At 37.4% G+C, this 24435-nt stretch overlaps 1 long non-coding RNA gene and 1 pseudogene across 3 annotated transcripts; both read left to right on the plus strand.

Moving 5' to 3' along the window:
• The first annotated feature begins 3040 nt into the window (after positions 1-3040).
• Positions 3041-10810, plus strand: LOC110755893 (uncharacterized). 3 transcript variants are annotated; one of them, XR_015836672.1, is made up of 4 exons: positions 3041-3545; positions 3938-4105; positions 9139-10348; positions 10492-10810. It is a non-coding gene; the product is annotated as an uncharacterized LOC110755893 (long non-coding RNA). The 3 variants fall into 3 exon arrangements; XR_015836671.1 differs by having other exon boundaries at positions 3042-3545; positions 9244-10348; XR_002526573.2 differs by lacking the exon at positions 9139-10348 and having other exon boundaries at positions 3055-3545.
• A 10168-nt stretch (positions 10811-20978) lies between these two features.
• On the plus strand, positions 20979-22227 carry LOC148293885 (uncharacterized; annotated as a pseudogene).
• The last annotated feature ends 2208 nt before the right edge of the window (positions 22228-24435 follow it).

Here is a 24435-nt window from a genome sequence, read left to right on the forward strand (position 1 = left end):
TGGCAAGTGATCTTGGAATACAAAATAGTAACTCATCATATGTGTTTATCATCGATAAGCAAAAATGTTTGATAGATGCAGTGGATGATTTGTTTCCCACCTTTGAGCACAGACACTATCTGAAACATCTAGAAGCTAACTTTGTTCTTGCAAGTCATAGATGACTACTTTTGAAACAGCATATGGAGGCAATTACAAGAAGCACAACTTGTCTTAGTTCTTTTCTTGTTTTATGTTCTTTTGTTTTCATTTCTGTTTTGTGTAGGGAAGCTGAATTGGATCATTCAATCATCAATCCTTGTGGAATCGACCTCGCACTTACATATGCTAAACTACCAACGGCTCGTGCACTTGCGAATATCACAAGTTGAGGATGTAGCTGAAACGACGCAACACCCCCTTCTCTCTCTCTCTCTCTCTCTCTCTCTCTCTCTCTCTCTCTCTCTCTCTCCCAATCCCATATAGAGAAAAAGGTATTCTATAGCTAGGGTTTCGATTTATTTGGGCTGTGGAAATTTTTTTGGGGTTTGCCAAATGGTCTTGATTTGATGTTGTGTGATGAAGGATTTGAAAGGATTGGTAGCTTAGTAGCCAAAGTTGGTCTGTACAGAGATGACATCGAATTAGTCACTGCCCATAGTTTCAATATTAGTCAGTTTCAGTTTCAACCTCCATACTATATTTTTATAACCAATCTATGGTTTAATAGATTTGATTTCTCTGATATTTATTTCCTTGAAAGTTGATTATATTTTGATATATTTCTAAAAGGTTTGGGAATTTAATTTATCCAGTTAACATGTCGATCGTCTCCAAGAAAGAGGAGAGAGATGGATGTCATGAAGTTGTAAGTTGTTGGTCACTGTATTATCTCCAACCTTTGTAATCTGGGTCTTTTGTTTCTTAAGACTGGATTCCTACCTTTTGGTACCAAAGGGGAATCTGTAGTCTTGTTGGTACAAGTAATTTAAATCATGTTGTTGCCTTCCTCTCTCATACAATATAAAGCTATGTTTAATGTCTTTTTTTTTAATGTTTTTAAGGATGATGAGTGACTCTAATGTGGAGACAATAAATGGAAAGTCTTTCATCTTTGTTTGTCTTTTGGTAGACATCAATTGAGTTTGCTCTTAGATGAATGCGTTTTGGAAACTAATGTTACCTTTTTCTCCACTAGTCTTTAAGTGGCTGAGGCTCTAATGCCTATTAGCTTTCGTTTAGACATTATTTAAAACATATTTTGGTATAATAAACTCTGTGTGATGTGGTGGTTGCTGGTCTTTATGAAGGCGGGGTTTGGAAAATCCGCGTTGAGCTTCCACCCAAATGTTGATGAGTTGTGAGTATTCTGCAGTTTAAAAAGCAAAGGACCCACGATCCACACTTCATTTAACGAAGTAACGCCCCTGACTATAGCAGAGGACCCACGATCCACGTAAGAGCATTTAATGCACAAGGGAAGAGAGGAAGTGATTGAAGTCAGGATATGATGAGTAAAATCAGGGTGATTAGGTGCGAAAATCTTATGACTTGTGAGGTTGAGTCACCAACCATCAGACCAGAGCATTAAATGCTCCTCCAAGGCCCAAGACGCAGAACCCACAATCAAGGCGGCAGCCAGGATTTATGGGGGGTCACACCACCATACTTCACGTTCCTAAATGTCAGCTCGACTACCCACTATCTCTGATCAACCTCATCATGCAAATTTTCAGTCTTATTGTCTTCTCAGGACCTCTCCTATAAATACCGGGCTCTAACTACGTTTAAGAGGTCGACACCAAACACAAGCCTCCAACGGAGCAGATTATATTTTCCTGTCATTTACCTTCTGTCATTTATATTCCTGTAATGCACTTTTAGTACATTTACTTGCTTTGTTAGGAGTAGTGACAGCTTGTAGGAAAATCCATTCATCAATATATTATACAAACCTTGGTTTTTAAGGCGCTGGAGCACCATCCTCGATATTTTTTTTTTGTTCATCCCACATATCATACGACCATTGCAATCCAACGGCGTACCAGAGCACCACCTGAAAATCCACCAGTTACGCCATCATTTAAACGGCCTTGTAGTTCAGGCCGTGAACCTGACGGCCGAGACCAGTTCTTTTCTCAGCCACAATCGCTCTGATTAGAAGTTAAACTCAAACAAGCGCGCAACTCATCCACCCATTCACTCGCATCACCCTCGAATGCACGGTAGATCGTGTTGCCACGCCCGCGCACAACCACATCGTACCAAAGAAGGACGACCCGTGTTGATGCAGATCCCTTCGGCCCAGAGCACTAGGCCATGAGATTTGCGGAGATCAACAGACGTGGCTGGGCAAGATGGTAAGGTGGATATTGGGGAAGGTGGCGTGTTTGATGGAGTTTGGGTAAGAGAGATTGAGAGAAATATGGAGAAGAGAGGTGGAAGAAAGAGATGAATATGATATCCAGACCCAAAAATAAAAGAAAGAGAGGAAGATGATCCGAGTATGTGGGTTTTTTTTAATACAAATTTATAAATAAACCCAATCCTAGACATGAATTTATAAAAAAAACCCAAACACTATTTAAACATAGAAACACACCCAAAATCAACAATTGTATATTTTTTGGGTGTGTTTATAAATGGGTTTTGAGTGTGTGTATGATGGATTTTGGGTGTGTTTATAAAGTGTTTTGGGTGTTGAGTTTTTTTATAATTTCAGCCCCCATTTTGGATGTTTTAGTGAAACTCCCTTTTTTTAATACCCGTTTCTATGTGAAACCTAATTGGACCCAACTTATACTCTCAACCATCAAAGCTTATCCAACGGTGTAGATAGAAGTTCGCACCAATTGTTCGCAAAAAGACGTTCTCACTAGAACCTAGCCCTTCATATTGTAATGTAAAGTGGTATGAAGGTGGGCTGAAGCCCAACAAAATATATGTGGGTCTAGCGATAACCGAAATATCCGATTCCAATCCAAGAAAACAACTCTGAGTGGGACTAAACCGTGTCGTTTCCAAGGAAACTTGATTTACGCGATAACTCGTTAAAATTTAACGATCAGTCGTTTCACCAGATGTGAGAGAAAAAATATCCCACTTTTCTCCCAAAATTTGACCCTGACCGCTCTGCTACTAAATACTACTAGATCTAGTGTGTGTTTTTTATGTCTGGAGAAAGTGAGAGAAAACAATGGTGAAGCGGAGGCAGGCGCATTTGAGCAAGGATTCAAAGGTGGAAGTTTGTAGCAACGAAGAGGGTTACAGAGGTCCCATGGTTGTCAGCCATAATCCTTGACCCCGAACCATCAGATCCGGCCACAAACAACAAAAGGAACAACCTTGGCAACTCAAGCAAGGCTCTGGCGCAGTACAATAATCTGGTCTATGACGATGACCCAAACAAGCCACTCACTGAGCTCGTTGACGTGTGCTCCATCCGGCCAGCGCCTCCTCCTGACAATCCTGACCAGCCCTTCGAGCCAGCCGACGTCGTAGACGCCTCTTACCTTGATACTTGGTGGGTGGGGGTTGTGATGAAGTTTGAGGACGACAAGTACACGGTAAGTTTCAAAAACCCATCTGATCTGCTTCAGCTGCGGCCTCCTTGGGATTTGCAGGACGGCATATCCTAAATCGTGGTGTTTGTTAAACAAGTCCCCCTTCCCCTAAATCGTATCTGCTTTCTGTAAGAGTTGATGATCAGTATCAATTTACTTATTAAAAAATGCACGGATTTTTTTTGGGTATTCCAAATTTGGAACTTGTGATTTTCTGTAGTTTTAAGTTTACTAGGTCTTTACTTATATCTTTGCAACTTCATGCCTTCTCTGCTCATTCATTTATCTCTTTTGCTATATATCTGGTTTCCTTCTATTTTTGAGATATGATACAAATTTCTATATGCTATGATTTTGATAGAAAGAAACTGATCTTTGTCACTAATGGTTCAAAGAGGATGGCGGAGGCAATTTCCAGCCCTAATCATGATGCAACAATTTTACATCTTTCCAAGAACTTAAGATGGGTTCATCCAGAACACTCCTTATCTTTTGCACAATCATTTTCAAGGAGAACGCCAGTTAAAACATCAAACAAAGAAGCCCCAGTTAGAGATGGTGCGGTAAGTGAACTCTTGAAAAAAATGTTGTTGGTATATATATTCTCCTATTGCTGAGTGTTCCTTTGGGGTAAACAAAATCATGACTCAATTCTTCCCTCTACAACTAAGTTTACGAAACTCTGGACTATTACCTGCCTTTCTTAGAGTATTGCTACCTACTGAAACTGAGGAGGATTGCAAGGCTTTACCCTTACCAAGTCTAATTCGAATTCGAATTCTTTCCAACCCAATGTGGATACGTCCAGCTGAACAATGTTACGAGGCTCATTGTTGTTAGAGTCGTCGGATATGTCTTCAAAACTGTAATACCTGACCAGGAACTCACTTTAAGGATAATGTAGCCTGATCATTCCTTTAATCGTCTCCTCCAAACTAGGAATGCCATTGTGGCCAGAAACTCGCACATGCCCAAGCAAGTGGTCTATCCCTCCATCAAAATCATCTACCTTATACAGCTGGATCCTATAATCATCTATCTCTAGAAGCACATCGAAGGCGAAAATATAGCGTACATGCTGCAAAAAGATATCAAAAAACATCTCATTCATTTAGAGTAAAATCCATTCATCACCATCTACAGCAACGTAATCGAAAGTAAATTTTTTGATCAGTGGGGTATTGTAAGTCTCATGCAACCGTGCACTTATATGTAGGAGTTGAGCTTCAATTCCATTCTCCAGCTCCTGTCTACAATTGCAGTGAATAACGACCATTTCATTGATAAAGTATCGACACCCGGCTATATCTACCCTTAAAAGATCCACCTTTGTATCAGGATCAACGTCTCCAGCATCTCCATCATCTCCAACATCTCCAGTATCACTACTACAATTTTCCCCTGTCATGGCAACCCTTTGTGGTCAGTAAAAACCCCAATACTTACGGAAATTCGTCAGTAATGGCTTCCTGACGAGTGCAGCGACGAAAATAAGTATAGTCTAAGTCCCGTCAGTATTACTATTACTGACCAACTTTTGCAACTTATTCGTCAGTAGAGGTGTGTCTCTGACACAAGTCATAAAGTGTTTTACTGACAAAACAAATAGCCACTGTTAAGCAAACTTTTGTCAGGATTATTATTTTAGGATTGAGTACTAGTGGCCAAAGATTTGTCAGTATTATTTTTAACCAAAAAAAGAAAAAGTTTCAGTCAATTTCAAGACCTTTCATCTCTGTCGAATGCATACCTCTTGCAAAAGCTCTTTAGCCAGTACCTTGTATGCTTTCAGCGATGCTTTACAAGAGAAGTTAAAATGACAATGACAAATTCTTGCTCTTTTGTAAGAGGTTGCAGGAGAAGGTTACAGACTTACAGACTCAAATTTTTATAGTAAGATGACGAATTCCTAATATAATATGGGCATTTTTCTTTCATAAAAATTTAATGGATACTAAAAATGTAATAACAATTATAAATACTCATAGATTGAACCATTCAACCACCATCCTTATAAAATATAAAGTACCAATGTCGATTACAATAGCCAAATATTACAAAGGTCTGCCTACATCAGTAGAGTTCAAAAACTTTAGTTGCCCTTACTATACAAAAGTATGCAATGCCAAATATTCAACAAATACACTACAAAAGTATGCATACACCATTAGGGTCCAAAATACAAAGTCAGCAACTATACCAAAAATGCATAACACTAAGTAACTGCATCTATTCAAGTCCATGAGTACCTTGATCTGATACTAAAAAGTCAGTCTCACTGGGGTCTGCATCCCCCCTCAACAATCCAGTTAACCCACCAGTAGGAGTAACTGACTTGGCTTGATAAGGCATTTGATGGAACATTTGCGGCGAGTAATACGGCATATGGAATGGGTTTGGCAGCTGCTAGTACAATGGATGATGCGAAGCCGATGAGCGCGATAACATCTGCCTCATTCCCTCAATCTCTTGCTGGTTATGCTTTAGCAACTCCTGTGTTGCCTTCAATTCAGAACGCCAATGATCCTGGTCATGTTTGTACCTTTCTTGTAACTCTACATACTGTGACTCAAGGTGAACATAGTCGTGCCCTCGCAATCTCTTGGATGACCCTGCCTTCGTTTGAATCCAAGGCACCTGATGGGGTTTCACCCCAAGTCCTTCACCACAAACACTATTATTTGTCTCAGGACCCATTGCCTCGACATAAGCCCTTCTTCGTGTCTCTAAATTATCAGGACATTCATCTTCAACCAATTCCTTCAACTTTTCCTGCATTTCAGCCTAACAAAAAAGAAATATATATATATATATATATATATATATATATATATATATATATATATATATATATATCCTTCTCCATCAAATTGTGGTCAACATAGAACTAGCCCAATAAACTCTACAATGATGAATTGCAACAGAATACAATTTCTGGAACAATCTTACAACAAAATACAATTTCTTATATTTACACCCAGGGTACAACTCCATATCTGCTTCTTCAAGTAACTTATAAAACATTTCAGCCTCAGGTGTTTGGCCATCAAAGATAGGTGGCTCTCTCGAAGTCCCAACAATTTCTCCAATTATTGGTTGCACAAAGGCTTCATTGAGAAAATCATGAATGTCATCTATACAAACTTCTTCATTGTGAACTGATTCTATATCCTCTTGGAATGGTAAATTTGTCATGGGCTCCCCATGATGCCTCCAAGGGCCATTCATATATCTTGGATCCATTCCTTTTTCTATAAGATGCAGCTAGATGATGTTTCTTTCATAGCGATAACGGTTACAACATTTTTTGCAAGGACATATGACCCTCTCTCCAAAACCCACTTTAGCAAAGACGTCATCTAAAAACATTCTCATTCCATCTGCGTATTCCTTACAATTTCTCCTCAAATGTACCCAACTTTTATCCATAGTTCACCTAATATTGAGTGCAAGGCACCAAATACAATTATTCAGCACAGATCATCCCTCATACTTATTGTCTATAAATTCCTATCAGGTGGGTCAATTTATTATCCATTGGATGACCCTCATTACCATCTACTTCAATTCACAAGCAAAACCAAATTAAAATAACAAAAACCTAAGTCTAAAGAATATATTAACTAAAAAATTGCATATTCATTCAACTGAAGAAAAGAACTATAACACCAAACAACCAGACCCACTTAATAGCTAAAGAAACTCACGTCATAACAACAAATAAAGTATACATATGAAACAAAATATATCAACTCATAGATGAAAGCCCGATAATCTCAATACAATAATCAGAGAACAACCATATAATATAAAAAAGTAAAGGAAAACACACCTGGATTCCAAGTTTCCAACAAAAATTCAACACTCCTACAATAGAATAATACATGAATACCCACACATCAGACTTCACCAACAAATAATAAAAAATTAAAACAAGAGCTTTGAAAAATCAAAGGATGTAATCAAGCTTCATCTATACAACTAATTGGAAGGATTCATGGGTCATTACCTATTCTCAAATACTTGAAAAAACAAAATAAAAAAACAAAATAAGAACAAAAATCTCACCAGAACAGGGGCTCTCTTTAAAGAAGAACAACCAAGTCAGCCCCAATTGAAAAGAGCAAAGAAATCCCCAAATTTAATCTCTCTCTCAATTTGAATCAACAACCCCAATTGAGAAGAGCAAAGAAAACCCCCAAATTTAATCTCTCTCTCTCTCTCAATCTGAACCAGCAACATGAAAATCACTTTCACACATTCCTCCAACTCCACTAGCTTTAAGGAAGAGTACAATTCCTTCTTCAATGAAAAGAAGAGGGAAGAGATGGTCGGTTTGGAGGAATAGAAAAGTTTAAGTAAAGAATTGAAGTTAACAATTATATTTAAGAATAGTATTGGCAATAGAACTCGTCAGTGACTCTGAAAATTTAGGCGCTTAAGTTTTTGCTTCCCGCGCTAAAAGAAACTGGCACAGGGGCTGGTCAGTAAATTTAGTAATGACAAAAGACTTGGTCAGTATTATTTAGTAGTGACAAATGACTTTATTTCGCCAGTATTGGGTCCAAGTACTGGCTAAGCTGCTCTTTTGCCAGTATTAGTCCATCGGTATAAGCTAAAATTGTAGTAGTGTATCTATATCACCTCCAGCATCTCCAGCATCTAATTGTAGCTCCCTCTCAGTATGAGATCCCCCTTTTAGTTCAGAATCCGACCGTACACCAGAAGATTCAATGTTATCCAATCCATACTCATCTTCAACATCTTCTTCATCAGTCTTTTCGATTTCACCACCCTTCTTGACTGCAACAATATATACACATTTGTTTATGGGGATGACACAACGAATATGTTAATACAAAAATAATATCATGTAATGTTAATCAGTGTGGATATATGCCTTTGGCTATTGATTTTTTCACCGGGAAATTTCAGTGTCCTGCCCCTCCCCTCATGTCTCACTCTCGGCCAAGGGATATCACCTTGAGAATTTTGTGGTTTACCTATTCATTTGTAAGAAATTATTGCTTGATTGTCCAGTTCTCCAACCTTCTGTTGCTCAGCCTTCTGCAATACGAATAAAACACATTCTAATTAGGACCATCAGGTGTCATAAGAAGCAAAACCAGAGAAAAAAAATAATGCATCTCTTTTTTTTTTTTTTTTTTGGGGTATACAACACTTCTTACTTTCGAATGGCAGTCTTCAGATGCTATCAACATATATAAAATTCATAGAATGAGAGCAAGTTAATGAGGTTTTGAGAGGGAAGAATTGGATCATGATTTTGTTTACCCCCAAGGAACACTCTGTTGGCGAGATATCTTAGTTCTGTTAGGATATTTCCTTCTTATTCTATTAGGATTTTACTTATTTTCTTATGTATAGATATTATGTAATTAAGACTTGTCTTATTTCCTAGTATAATCCTGCTAGGGTTTGTAACATTATATTATAAATAACTCCTTTCAGAGAATGAAATACATCTGAAAATATTCTACTCATATTGTTTGACTTGGCATCAGAGCCGACTTTCTGGTAACATGTGTGTGTGTTGTCCCCACCCGTGTTCTATTATGTGCCCTATTTTTTTTAGGGTTTCTTTCTTGTGCCCGTGCCTATGTCTCTCTATTGTATCTGCTTCGTGTTGTGTTTCCGCTGCTATCATGAGTGATGATTCCAAAGCTGTGGTGTGTTCTAGTGCGTCTGAAGCGAAGGAGGACCGTCCTTCGGTTGATTACTCTTCCCCAATTACTTTTGACAAATTGGATGGCTCCAACTATGCCTTTTGGTCTCGTGGTGCGCTTATTACGATTACTGGTTGTCGTATGGCAAATTGGATTAACGGGAAGAAGCCTGCTCCGTCCCCAGATTTCGCTGCCTATGCCGAATGAGAAGAAGATAATTGCTTGGTGCAGTCATGGGTTCTCAATTCCATGACTAAACCAGTTCGTGCCTTGTTTGAACATGGTGTAGCCTTTGATATATGGGAGGCCGCTCGGAAGACCTATACTGTGACTCAGAATAGTTCTCGGTTGTTCCAACTCCGACGGCAGTCCATACTCATCTGTCATAATGGTGAATCTGTGAAAGTGTTTTATGAAAAACTACATGCTATCTGGCAGGAGATTGATTGTCTGCGTCCGAATGAATTTAGTTGTGCTGCTGATGTGGCTCGTTGTTAGAAAGAGATTGAAGCCGATCGAGTTTATGATTTTCTTAGAGGACTTGATCCACCGTATGATGGTGTCCGTAGCCGTATCCTTGCTCTTAGTCCTGTTTCGCCTCCTCTCGAAGCCTATTCCATGGTTATGGAGGAAGACACCCGTCAATTCGCTATGCTTGGAGGAGGTTCGATGGCCCTAAAAGTGGACCCAGCTCGTCAACGACCGGTCGCTCCTCGTCCAGAAAATTCTCTTCTTCCGCTAAGTCTCGTCCTTTTGGAAGTCCTCCTAGCTCTCTTGAAGGTCCTCGTAAGTGTCGTCATTGCAATGTTGATCATTACTCTGAAAAGTGTTTTAAGGAGCATGGCTACCCTGATTGGTTTGCTGACTACAAAGCTCGTATGTATGGTCCCAAGGTCGCTTGCACTATGACTCAAGATGAGGCCCATCCTCTGGCCCTGTTTGCAAATCTGTGTACCTCCGATACCATGCCAAATATGGGTTCTAATACTTGGATAATTGACACTGGTGCTTCTGATCATATGACTTATGATAATAATATGTTAGATGAGTTGTCACGTAACCTTCGTGACCCTTATATTACTAGTACTAATGGTTTACCTTTCCCAGTTACCGGTGAAGGTACCATCCACCTCACTCATTCTTTACCTCTGTCTTATGCACTCTTGGTTCCAAATATTCGTTGCAATTTGTTATCTGTTGGGTGTTTACTTGATACACTTAACACGTTTGCTACTTTCTATTCTACCTATTGTTTTTTCCAGGATCTCAGGACTCACAAGAAGATTGGGCATGGTAAATGGATAGGGGGGGTTGTATTACTTACAGTTACCGGCAGCAGCAGTTCGTGGTTGTGTCACTAATAAAGTTCAGAGTGGTAGTGTCAAAGACAAGCAACAACTTTGGCTGTAGCATCATCGCTTAGGACATCCGTCATTTGGTTATTCTAAACATTTGTTTCCTTCATTATTTAGTTCGTGTGATGAGTCTAGCTTCAAATGTGAAACTTGTGAAATGGCCAAGAGCCACCGTACTGTTTTTCCCTTAAGTAATAATAAAGCTGCATTGCCTTTTGAGTTAGTACATTCAGATGTATGGGGTCCTGCCCGTGTGACTTCTCAGGGTTTCCATTGGTTTGTTACGTTTATTGATGACTGCACTCGCTTAACATGAGTATATTTGATGAAGAATAAACATGATGTTGCCTATATTTTCCATAATTTTTGTGCTATGGTCTCTATTCAGTTTCATGTCCGCGTTAAAGTGTTTCGGACTGATAACGGAGGTGAATATGTGAATCATACCTTGACCTATTTCTTCCGTGATCAAGGTATCATTCACCAAACTACCACTCCATTCACTCCTCAACAGAATGGTGTGTTTGAACGTAAGAATTGTCAGTTACTTGAAGTTGCCCGCTCCCTTATGTTCCCCATCATCTTTGGGGACATGGTGTCTTGGCCGCTGCCTATTTGATTAATCATACTCCTCGTTGGGTTCTTGATTTCAAGACTCCGCTTGATGTGTTATGTGCCCATACTTCTCCGGTTTCGGTCTCTATTAAACTTGAACACTAACCTTGTTATGCCATTGGAATGAACACTTGAGGGAGAGAGATCTTCTCTAAGATAATCAATTGCCTTAGCTTAATATTCTAGAGGGGGTGAATATCTCGATGAGTTGTGTGTCTCGGCTCTTAGAGGGAGCTCTTCTATTTATACACATCACTCAAGGAGTCTTGCCCATCAAGAAACTCCTTGAGGTATCCTTATATAGAACAATGAATCCCAATTCTAACAGAACTAGAAACCCCTTTAGCCTTGTAATCCAATTAAAACACTGATACAAAGTCTACTGGATGAGATTGTTTTAAGTCCTTGATTAATCTGCAGGTCTTGCAATCCGATAATGATTAGAAGACCACTTTATGCGAGTTTAGTTTAAGATAGTAAACTATCTTACATTCTTCCACTCGGTCAAATAATCATTGTGACTCAAGATTAATCACCTAATGGCCAATTTAGGACTTTAAACTTCTCAGTTTCTTATCGAAGCCACTATCATTGATATAAACTCATATGGAACTGTCAAAGCACATTGAATTTATAACATTCAAGTCTTTTACAACCACACATACAAGTCTATAACAACACATGAGGCTGCCAACTGAATTAGGATCAAAGAATTGTTCAGATCTGCTTTAGAATGTGTTGGATGATCAAAAAAATTCTTAGCTCACCCTTACAAGACTACTAAGGTCTTAATAAAACTTACCATGGCTCCTTTATGGATATGAAAATGCAAAACACAAGTGCTAGCAAGTTTTGCAGATTCTTCCTTCATCCATATGCCAAAACATTTATAAATTGAAAAACACGATTTTAAGAAAAACTTGAATAATATTATCAAATATAACTGTAATAACAACTTTGATTGAAACTAGTTAAATGAAACAAAACTAACTCTGGCTCCTACTGACTCCCACTAACTTAAACATCAAAACTGATCTGCAAACCCATGCTTCTAACGTGCCTATGAAAAACATGATTAAGCAAACCTTTGTTCAAGGGGTTTTCAATCATAGAATCTGTCCAAATGTGATCCAAAGTTGTATAACCATCTCAGATCTTCTCTTTTGCTGACAAAAACTTTAACTGCAGATGTCTCATACCTGATGATCTCTTATTTCCCTTTGCAAAATAAACTGCAGCACTGTTGTCATTCCACAGCTGGATTGGTCTCTGTATCGATTCCACAATTCTCAACACTGACATAAAATTCTTAAGCCACATTGCTACTGAAGTAGCTTCATAAACTGCTAAGAATCCAGCCTGCATAGTTGAGGTTGATACATATTGTTGTTTGACACTTTTCCATGCCACTACTTCTCCTGCAAACAAGAATACAACACCTGACACTACTACAAAAAGTGAAAAAGACTATCAGAAAACAATGACGATAGAACAAAAAACCGTCGTTGTGTTTAGAATGATGACGGTAACAGAAAACCGTTGCGGATAAGTAACTTAAACACCTAAAAAATGGAGGTTCGCTTGGATATTTTTTAAATATGACCCACCCAACTAAAAAAGTGTCGTCTTATTAAAAAGGTTTTCTACAAAGTTAAAGTCTGACCCCAAAAACAACAACAGCAGGTATGAAGACACCGATGTAGAAAGTAAAGACGACGGTTCACCAAAACAGTCGCTGTGTTAACTCCTAAATAAACACGACCAATAGTTCTTAGTCCGCGTCGTATAATATCACGAAATCCACGTCGGTATATTACAAAACAGTGCCATATTGAATCAATGTACCACGACGCTAAATATAAATTTATCGACTTATTATTTGAGAGGGTACTACGACGGTATCTACAACATTACTGTCATATAGAGTAGTAGAGAACCACGACAGTAGAAGAGTAGAAAACGATGTCTAAATTAGAATATCCACATCGTATTTTAAATATATTAAGATGTATTGAGTTAGTACACGACGACGGTTCGTAGAAGTTAGTAAAACCACGTCGGTTTGTTCAATTAGCGTCATATAATATTAATTTACCACATCGTGAAGTTAAAATTACGTTGTATTTATTCGATTTATACGTCTGCCTTATATGTAAACCAAAGTCTCAATTTTTATTGCTTTTTAAGATTTATTTTTTGGATTTTGGTAGCCTACGACGGTAGATCAACAAAATGACAAGAATATAGAAAACCGTCGTCACATGAAAATTAAAATGAGATCACAAGAGATACAAAATCTTACCAGTGAGATCTATGTTTCTGATCACGTATGTGTCTTTGAGATACACAAAGGCAATATTTTAAAGATTGATGACGTATGTGTCTTTGTGTCTTTGTGTCTTTGAGATACACAAAGGCACATACGCATCAAAATCCAAAACATTTGCCTCTAAACCAAACCTGAACTGAACTGATGATGACGACAACCTTTGAGAAAGACAATGTTTTGAAAGTAAACGATGTGTGCGTTTTGGTGTCTTTGAGATACACCAAAACACATACATCGTTTACATCCAAATTATTGCCCCCAGAATGCAGTGAGAGAGAGCGACTTTTTTTCGAGTTGGAACCCTAAGTGAAAACTGCAAGTGAAAGAACACATGAAAAGAACCTATTTATACAAAATATCTTTACTAACCACGACGGTCCTTTTATAATTTCTGCAGTCTAATGGGTAAAAATCATGACGGTACCGACTATCATAGCATCGTTTTAAAAACATACTAGGGCGGTTATTTAGAATACAGCCGGTGGTTGTTTCTACTAACCACATCGGTTTTTTTAGTTATAGCGCCGTTAATATTATTTTCCCACGTCGTTATTTATTTATACGACTGTTCTTTCTGTGTACCGTCGTCTTAAAATTGTATTGCTTTTTTAGATTTAATTTTTGGATTTTAGTAGCTTACAACGGTAGATCAAGAAAATGAAAATTACCGTCGTAATCGTACATTTTATACGACTGACTTTATCAGTGAATCGTTGTCTTCGTTTTTATTTTGGTAGTCTAAGACGGTAGATCAACAAAATGACAAGAATTGCCAAAAACATACTAGGGCGGTGATTTTATAATTACCGTCGTCTAACATTTCAAAACCACGGCGGTGTAGTCATAAATAGCGTTGTATTAAATATATACCACGTCAGTAAAAGTAAATTTGTGTCATGTAACTATAAATAACCACGTCGGTTTCCTAAAACTAAAAGTTGTTGAATTTTGAAAAACTACGACAGATCTACATAAACAATCGCCGTCGTAAGGTGTAATATCAGGGCGTCCAAAGTAAACTTGTGTAATGTAAAATCTCAATAACCACGGCGGTTTCGGAATTCCAAAAGTCGTTTGGCTTTATTAATAACCATGTCGGTTCTTACTTATCTCACGTCGTTTTAAGTACATAGAGGGCAGTTTTTAATAACATCGTCGTGTTATTGAACTTTGGGAAAATATATAAATTTTTTCGTCACCTAATCTAAAGTTTTATGTTCTCTCTCACCAATAAAATATCTTAGTTTCCCTCTCAGGTCCCAAAAGCGGCTTCGTCATCGCCATTATCTGAATCGCGTCATGGTCTTTGTCCCCAAATATCCAAAGTTTAAGAAGGAAGGAAACTTTTTCTGCACGCCAAATGTTTTTTCTCACTCTTTTTTTTTTCCTTCAATTTCATTTGAACTGTTTTTTGAAACAACGAGTCTGGAAACAAGACTCTATTCAAAATGTTGAAATATTTCAGTGGTTTCTTTAATTTCATTAGTCCCTCACTCTCACGACGTGTGAGGTCAACAGTTTTGTCTTGTTTACGATGTTAGAATTGATACACCATGACGGTATTTAAAAGCATGCTGTTGCAAAAACACGACAGTGTTTAATAACCATCGTGGTGTGATAATTAATACGTCAGCAACAAGGCGACGGTTTGCTCTTTTTTTGTGACGTTAGAATCAACACACCACGACGGTGCTTAAATCCGTACTATTGCAAAAAGCACGACGATGTTTAATAACCATTGTGGTGTGACAATTTATACGTCGGTAATAAGATAAAACCGTCGTCTCGTGGGAGAGAGAACTGTGTGGTTTTTCCTGTATCACCTCTCAGTAAGACAACGGTTTTGTCTTGTTTAGACTTAATAACTGTCGTGGTATGGGAATTAATACGACATGAACGAGATAAAACTATCGTCTTATTTTCATATGATCGTGGGAGAGAGAACTGTGCGGTTTCTCCTTTATCACCTCTTAATAAGACGATGGTAATTTCTTGTTGCCGTCGTTTTATTCTTTCGTACGACGATGGTGGTGTCTTAAATTAAATATCACGACGGTGTTTTTTTTACCGACATCTTCTCTATATTATTACGCCGTTCTGTTTAACGAACCGTCGTTGTTTCTCTTGCAGGTTTAATTTCTTTCTAAACATGGTTTTGAAATCTCAAAGTAAGGAGGCTCAAGTGTCAAAAGGTTGAAGCAAGGACCTTGCAGTTTCAAAGGCTCAAATGGATGAGGCCAAATCAGTTCAAAGCAAACCCGCGAAGAGGATGAGAGGTACTTTAACCTCTGAGAAAGACCCTAGCTCAGCTACATTTGATGCGGAGCCAAAATTGACTCGCTTTATCAACACAATGAGCCGTGTTGTGAAGAGGAAAATCCAGAAGATTAAGCCGGTGGTTGAGTACAATAAAAGGGGTAGACCACATGGCAAGGTTGCTGTTGAGATGCAATCTTATATTGGTGTTTTGGCACGCACCAGAGTCCCTCTTGTGGACAAGAAATGGACTCAAATGGCTTTTGTTGTTGGGCAAGGGGCCAAGAAGTTTGTGCTATTGTTTGCCGCCAAAAAGTGGAAGGATTTCAAGTCTACCTTGACGAGGCAGTTTATCCTTCCATTCATGAATGACGAGGAGAAGTTAAACGAACCTCCTCAACTATATAACTTCATAAAGAAATCTGAATGGGATGTCTTTGTAGCTTTAAGGTTATCCCCAGAATTTGGGGCTGTGCATTCTGAGCAGTCATAGAGGAGGGGAAAATGCGAGTACAACCATAGATTGTCTCGAAAAGAGTATGTGGGTTTGGAGGATGAATTAGAAGAAAGCATGCCCGGTGAAGAAATCGATCGTTCTCTGCTATGGAAGAGGGCAAGAGAAGATAAATAGGGAAACATCCCAGATCCAAAGGTTGCAGAGAAGGCAAAATTAATCGTAAGTCTCACTCAGTCTGTTCTAAATTTGAAAAACAGATATTTTTATTTTAGTATAGACGTTGCATGTTTAAATAACCATCGTTAAAATTTAAACACCACGACTGTTTTTATTTACCCCCGTTGCATGAAATAGACGTCTAGATTGAATTATTACGATGACTTATATTTCTAAGTTAGACGTCTTTTTTGTAAAGTTTTAGAACTACCTTCCTTTACACACACACACACACACACACACACACACACTCTCCTTCTCTCTCTCTCTCTCTCTCTCTCTCTCTATTTCTCTGAAATTTGTGTTGCACTATTTCTGGAAAAGAAAGCATATTCGTCTTCACTTAATTACAACGATAGTAATTTTTTACCGCCGTTTGAAATTTTGTACTACGTCAGTTTTTTCTAAAGTCCGTCTTCTTCATTGAAATACCACAACGGTATAGTGTTCAGGTTTAGGGTCTATTTTTCTGTTTTACAGCTTTTGATTATACGACGGTTCTCTTTCTACCGATGTTATAATTGATACACAATGATGGTATTTTATTACCACCATTTGAAATCAATACTAAGCCAGTGTTTTAAAGAAACCGTCGTCTTCACTTAATTACCACGACAGTTTATATTTTTGAGTTGTATGTTTTATTTATCTGTTTTACAATCAATTCACTTACTAACATTCTCTCTCTCTCTCTCTCTCTCTCTCTCTCTCTTTCTTTTAGGATGATTTAAAAAAACAAGTCTCCAAGGGCACTTTGACTGTCTTTGAGAGCACTGATGTTTTGACTTTGGCTTTGGGAACCCCCCCCCAGCATGGTGGGAGAGTTAGAGGTGTCGGAGCTGGGGTTTCCCCAAGTCAATTCTTGAATTTGTAGAGACAACAGAGAGTAAAATTTTCTGACAAATTGAAGGAAAGTGTTATGGAGGTAGTCAGAGAGGAGACATTGAGGATTGAGGCTAGGGCAAAGGAAACTGTTTTGGAGGCAGTTAGAGCAGAGAGGGAAATTATGTTGAAACAATTCAGTCAACTAATTCCCAATTTTGATCCCAACATGGTCAGGACTCCAATTACCCCAATTCCTTTACTGCCTCAAGAGTAAAGCCCAAAAAATCCAATGTTTGACAGAGCAAGCGCTCGAGAGCCACAAATGTGAGACCCCTAGTTTTGAAGGAAGAAAATCCAAAACTTGATGCTGATGCTGGTGAAAAAGAGCAAGATGAAATGGTAAAATCTCTGATACTTTATTTCTTATGCTTTTAAAATTTTAAATAGACGTCGCCCTTTTTAATCTCTGACGTTACAATTATAAAACAACCACAGTATATATTAACCGTCATTTGAAAACCATAATACGTCTTTTTCGTCAAAGGACCGTCGTTGTGAGTGAAATACCACGATGCTTTTACTTGCTTTATCTGCACAATATTTTGCATTTTATTTAGAACTTGAAAATAACGACGGTTTCTATTTACCAACGTCTCATTTGTTTACTACGTTGGTTATTTTCAGTAACCATTGTCTAAGTTATTTACTCCTTTTTGTTTTACTTGTTTTACAAGCCATCTCACTGCATTTTGCATTTTATTTACACGACCCTTTTGTAGTTTTGCGATGTTAGAACTTGTACACAACGACGGTTTCTATATACCGGCGTCTACATGATTTAATACGTCGGTTTTTTAGAATTACCATCGTTTATATTTTAATACCACGACGGTTGGGTGGTTTGTCTAGAGTCGTTTATTTTATTTTTACAGACTATCTTTTATTTATTTATTTATTTCTTTTAACAGGACCCTTTTATTTAGGCAACCCTTTTGTAGTTTTGCGACATTAGAACTTATACCCAACAACGGTTCCTATTTACCGTCGTCTACATGTTTTAATACGTCGGTTTTTTTGAATTACCATCGTTTATATTTTAATACCATGACGGTTGGGATGGTTTGTGTAGAGTCGTTTATTTTTTTTTTTTACTGGCTATTTTATATTTCTTGCTTTATTTCTTTTAACAGGACCCTTTTATTTAGACAGCCCTTTTGTAGTTTTGCGACGTTAGAACTTGTACCCAATGGCGAAGCCAAGAATTACGTTAAGGAGGGTCAACTTTAAATAGCTTTGTAATTACAATGAACTTAGTTTTTATAGGAAAATATATATAAGAATTCATTATAATGTTTAAATTTCAATATCACAAATTTAATATCTTAGTAAGTATAACCCAAATTCTACCAACCCAAAAATAATGAATGAGTATCAATAGTTGATTTTAGATACAATGAGAAAATCAAATAAAATCCATGACACACACATATAAATGACATATGAAGACATGAAAACAAATATGGATCATATTTATATTCATGGTAGACAATTTACATTTGTGCGAAGGGTCAATAGTAAGTATAGCTATAAAACAACTTAGATAACATAGATAAATATAATATTTTCAAAATGTTGAGAAGGGTCAAGTGATCCTTGTGGGCATTAATTGGCTCCGCCAATCGTGATTAAATTTTCGACGTCTAAACTTACTAGGATGGCGTTCATGTTTGTTCCACGTTGTGGTAAATGCATGCAACTTCATTTATATACACGTGTCATTTTATATTAATATGAATTTTATATGATATGATATTACTAATATTCATAATAATTTTTTTTTAAATTTGAAAAATAAACCGACAACTACCATGCACTCATTGAATGATTGTCTTCACCCTAAAGATTTTAAAAATATAATATTAATAAGTTTTGTTTATTGTATTTAATTCCTAATGTTCTTAATAAATTTCAAAAAAAATCTGAAAAATAAACTGACAGATAGTATGCACTCATTGACAGATTTTCTTCCCCCTAAAGCTTTGAAAAATGTAATTTTAGTTTTCAAAATTTCAAGTGATAACAAAAGTCAAAATTGTTTATACTTTCATAATATAACCCTAAGGTTTATGTGATCCATTGGTAACCATAAATACAAATATATGATTTCCTAATTTTAGCCTACTAATATGGAAGGCATTGTTGTAAGGATTCTGTAGCAATTTTCGGTTTATTTTTCTCATACTTGCGTATTTTTTATTTATAATTATTGTAAAATTTAGGGTTTAGGGTTTAGGGTATATTGAAACGACGCCGGTTTTCTCTCCACTGTTTTTGGTCAATTATGCATGTCCGAATCCCAAGAAACACAAAGCCCACCTAATTATTTAATATTTAAGACGTCGGTTTTGTCAAGAAGTGACGTGAAAATCATTTACTACGACACTTTTTTTCAATATACCGACGTAGTTAAGTTTTACAACGTCGTTGTATTTAATAAAACATCGTCGTAGGCTCATATTAAACAACGTCCGGTATGTACTTTCCGTCGTTTTTAAAAAACGCAGTCCTTTGAAGTTTTTGACCGCGATTTAAAATGTTCAGAATTCCCCTAAACCCTAAAATATTTTGTTCTCTCTCTTCAACTCAAATTCTAATCTTAAAGTTTTCGTTCTCTCTCTCAAAGCATTGGTTGAGATCTCTCTCAAAGCATTGGTTATATTCTCTCTTCAACTCAAATTCTGAACTTAAAGTCTTCTACATGTAAGTTCTAACCCTAATCTCTTTATTTAATGATATTACGTTATGGCTTCTTAAATCAATAAATATTTTCATTGGTTTTGGTAGCTATGTGTTCTTAATTAGGAGCTATGGGTTATCTTGATATATGTTTTGGGAGCTTTGGGTTCTTAATTGGGAGCTATGGGTTCTTAATATATGTTTTGGTGCTTCTCATAATAACTCTTTGTTATGGGTTCTTATATGTTTGGTTGGTTATGGTTCTTGGAAAGTGATTGGGAATGGGAGAATTATGTTGTGGGTTTTTGTAACTTACGACGACAGTAGATGGACCAAACCGACGTCTAAATTTTCTTTATATGTCGGTTGTTCATTTACTTCCGTCATCTGAATCTTGTATTTGGTAGCCTAAAGACGACTGTTTCTACACTAACTGTCGTCTTCAAGCTACCTAAACCAGAACTTGTTCATGAAAAGCAATACAAATTTCTGGGTTCAGTAGCCTAAAGACGACAGTATCTCCAATAACCGTCATCTTTAGACTACTGAACCCAGAATATTGTTCTTCAAAAAGCAATACAAATTTCTGGGTTTAGGTTGCCTAAAGACGACGGTAAACACGTCTACCGCTATAACCCGTCGATTGTTTTGTAAAAACCATCGTTTGATTATTGTTTTGTTATATATATCAAATTATTCTCTGCTATGTGAATATAGTGGTTTGTCATTGCTGGTCTTTACACTTTATTATATATATGATTGTATAGTGTGGGAGAGAGATAAGTCATGGATGCATGCGGATAGAAGATTGAAGGCATATGAGTTAGGGGTGGAAGGATTTTTGAATTTTGCTGTAGAAAATCTTGGAAATACAACTCATATTCATTGTCCATGTGTTAAATGTGGGAATATTTGATTGTTTGGGGTTGGAATTTTAAGGGAGCACTTATACTTTAATGGAATTGACCAAAGCTATAAGATTTGGAAATGGCACGGAGAACCTTAGGAATGGACTACTAATGCTAGTAGAAATATGGAAGAAGATGAGCAAAGTAGGTTCAGTTTTGTTTATGAAGAATTAGGGATGGATGATAATGATTTAGGCGATATTGGATCAGATCCTTATGAGTTTGCCAATGTGATTGGGGATGGAGATTAACCCTTGTACCCTGGTTGCAGTAAGTACACGAAGTTGTTGGCTTTGGTGAAGTTATATAATTTGAAAGCAAAACATGGGATGAGTGATGTTTGTTTTATAGAATTATTGATACCTAAAGGAGATTTGCTTCCAGAAGGAAATACAATACATTCCTCTATGTACGATGCAAAAAAGACATTGTCTGCTTTGGGGATGAGTTATAAGAAAATCCACGCATGCCCCATTGACTGCATCTTGTATAGAAAGGATTATGAAGAATCAACTAATTGTCCTACTTGTGGTATCTCAAGGTGGAAGGAAGGCAAAGATTCAATCTTGAAAGAGGGTGTGCCAGCGAAGGTGGTGTGGTATTTTTAACCTATTCCAAAGTTTAAAAGTATGTTTCAATCACGTAAGACAGCTAAGAGTTTGACTTGGCATGCTGATAGAAAATCAATTGACGGTCATATGTCTCATCCAGCGGATTCCTCGTCTTGGAAACTTATTGATGATAAATGGCCCGAGTTTGGTAAAGAGTCGAGAAACTTGAGATTGGCTCTCTCGTCTGATGGATTCAATCCCCACAGTTCTTTAAGTAGCAGATACAGTTGTTGGCCAATTATCTTAGTTACATATAATCTCCCACCATGGCTATGCATGAAACTAAAGTTCATGATGTTGACCTTATTAATTTTCGGTCCTAAACAACCAGGAAATGATATAGACGTCTACTTGGAGCCTTTGATTGATGATTTAAAATCTTTGTGGGATGAGATTAGAGGAGTGTATGATGCACACATAAGAGAATACTTTACACTTAGAGGTGTATTATTGTGGACAATTAATGATTTTCCTGCCTATAGGAACTTATCTGGTTGTGTCGTTAAATGATATAAATCTTGTCCAATATGCGGCGATGATACACCTAGTCACAGGTTGAAAAATGGCCACAAAATTTGTTACATTGGGCATAGAAAATGGTTACCAACATATCATCCATATCAGAGGCAGTGTGCAGCTTTTAATGGGAAACCTGAATATGGCACACTTCCCGAGCCATTAACTAGATAAGAAGTGCTGCAGATGATTGAAGGTACTAATTACAAATGGGGCTCGAAAAATGGGCAAAGTGTTGGTGAGAATGATGGTGACAGAGTTTGTTGGAAGAAGAAATCAAAATTCTTCAATGTCGAGTATTGGAAATACCTCCCTGTGAGGCATGTCCTAGATGTTATGCACATTGAGAAGAATGTTTGCTATAGTATCATTGGTACATTGCTAGAGATCCCTGGAAAAAATAAAGATGGGATTGCTGCTCAGTTAGATTTATTGAATATGGGGGTCAAAACTGATTTGCAACCCGAGTATGGAGAAAGACGTACTCGCTTGCCTCTAGGGCATTGGAATTTATCAAGAGCAGAGAAGAGGGCGGTTTGCAATTCTTTCTATGGTATGAAGATCCTTGAAGGTTATTCTTCAAATATAAAAAATCTTGTATCTCTAAAAGATTCAAGACTTCTTGGCTTTAAATCTCATGATTGTCATACCTTGATGCAAAAATTGCTCCCTATGGCAATTCATTCTGTTTTGGAGAAGCCTGCAAGGTATGCAATAACTCGATTGTGCTTCTTCTTCAATGCTATATGTGCAAAGATGGTAGATGTTTCCAAGCTAGATAAGTTGGAAGAAGATGTAGTAGTTACTTTGTGTTTGCTTGAGAAATACTTTCCCCCTTCATTCTTTGATATCATGGTTCATCTAGTAGTACATCTTGTCCTAGAAGTTCGTCTATGCGGGCCAGTTTATTTTAGATGGATGTATCAATTTGAAAGATATATGAAAGTGTTAAAGGGGTATGTTCAGAACCGTACTCATCCCGAAGGTTGCATTGCTGAGCTGTATATAGCTGAAGAAGCTGAAGAGTTTTGCACCGGGCATTTATCTGATGTTAGTACAGTTGGAGTGCCATCAAGCCAGAAGATGGGAGTTTCAAAGCCATTGTCAGGTTGCACAGTGAGCTTAGTTAATCAGGACCTGTTGAACCAGGCACATCTATATGTCTTGGAGAATACGGATGAAGTCCTACCTTATATCGAGTTTGAGTTTTATTCTTTAAGTAGCCATTTTAAATTATTTCTTATGTTTATCTTATATACATGGGACCGTAATGCTTGATTTTGTGTCAATGTAAGGAACATATTGTTGCGTAGATACAGCTGCACCAAAATGGATTCAGTTGCATCCTCAACTTGTGATACTCGCAAGTGCACGAGCCGTTTGGTAGTATAGCATATGTAAGTGCGAGGTCGATCCCACGAGGATTGGTGATTGAATGCTCCAATTCATTTTCCCTACACAAAACAGAAATGAAAAAGAAAGGAAATAAATAAAACAAGGAAGAAAGAAAATAACTAACTCAAGTAGATAAGTTCCCAAGTTCAATTAGATTAATGGATTGATTCTAGCTAAAGTATGATTAAGCCATGGTGTGTGGTCATAACCTTGTGTTCCTAATTCCCTAATTTGATCGTTTGTTGTCTAACCTAAAATTAAGCATTAGGAACCCATTAAGCATAGAAGAACAATTTAAACAACCAAGTATGTATCTAATCCCTGTTGTCGAATGTCCATACATACTCTTCCTATTCATAGTTCAATTCGAATTAAAGCATGGTGTATACTCTTAATTCAAACCAAGATAGCTAACATGCAAGCCTAAATGGTGATCAATCATTCAAACTAGCCTATTAACTTATAAGCATAATGAATAAGAACAAAAACCATAATTGAAACTTGGAAACTAATTCAACTTGAAAACTTAAGAAAAGAATTTACATTACAAAGAAAAATAAATTACAACTAAGAAGCAAAAGGAAAGCTAGAATTGAGAACTAGAAAGCAAAATTAAGAGAATTTGAGGGAGAGAAGGGAAGGGAGCTCTAGAGAAGTGTTTGAGAGCTCCCCCCCTTGGGGTGTGTTTACAAGCTTAGAGAACTTCCCTATTTATAGGCCTAGGGGAAGTGAAAATCTGAATTCAATATGGCTAATGCATACAACACTTGTTTTATAAAATCTGAAATGGTTGATGCACTTGTATTAGAAAATCTAAATTGGGTGATGCACTTCACCAATAGATCCCACCAGCAGCCCTAGCTCATCTTCATGTCACCATGACCAAGCTTCCAACCAGAAATGATAGCTCATACCTAGCTCACCATGACCAAGCATCCAACCAGCACATGCTGAGGTCAGCATGACCAGCAACTTCAAGGGCTTACG

This window comes from Prunus avium, chromosome 6, assembly GCF_965620075.1.
Source record: "Prunus avium chromosome 6, drPruAviu1.hap1.1, whole genome shotgun sequence".
Classification (NCBI taxonomy): Eukaryota; Viridiplantae; Streptophyta; class Magnoliopsida; order Rosales; family Rosaceae; genus Prunus; species Prunus avium.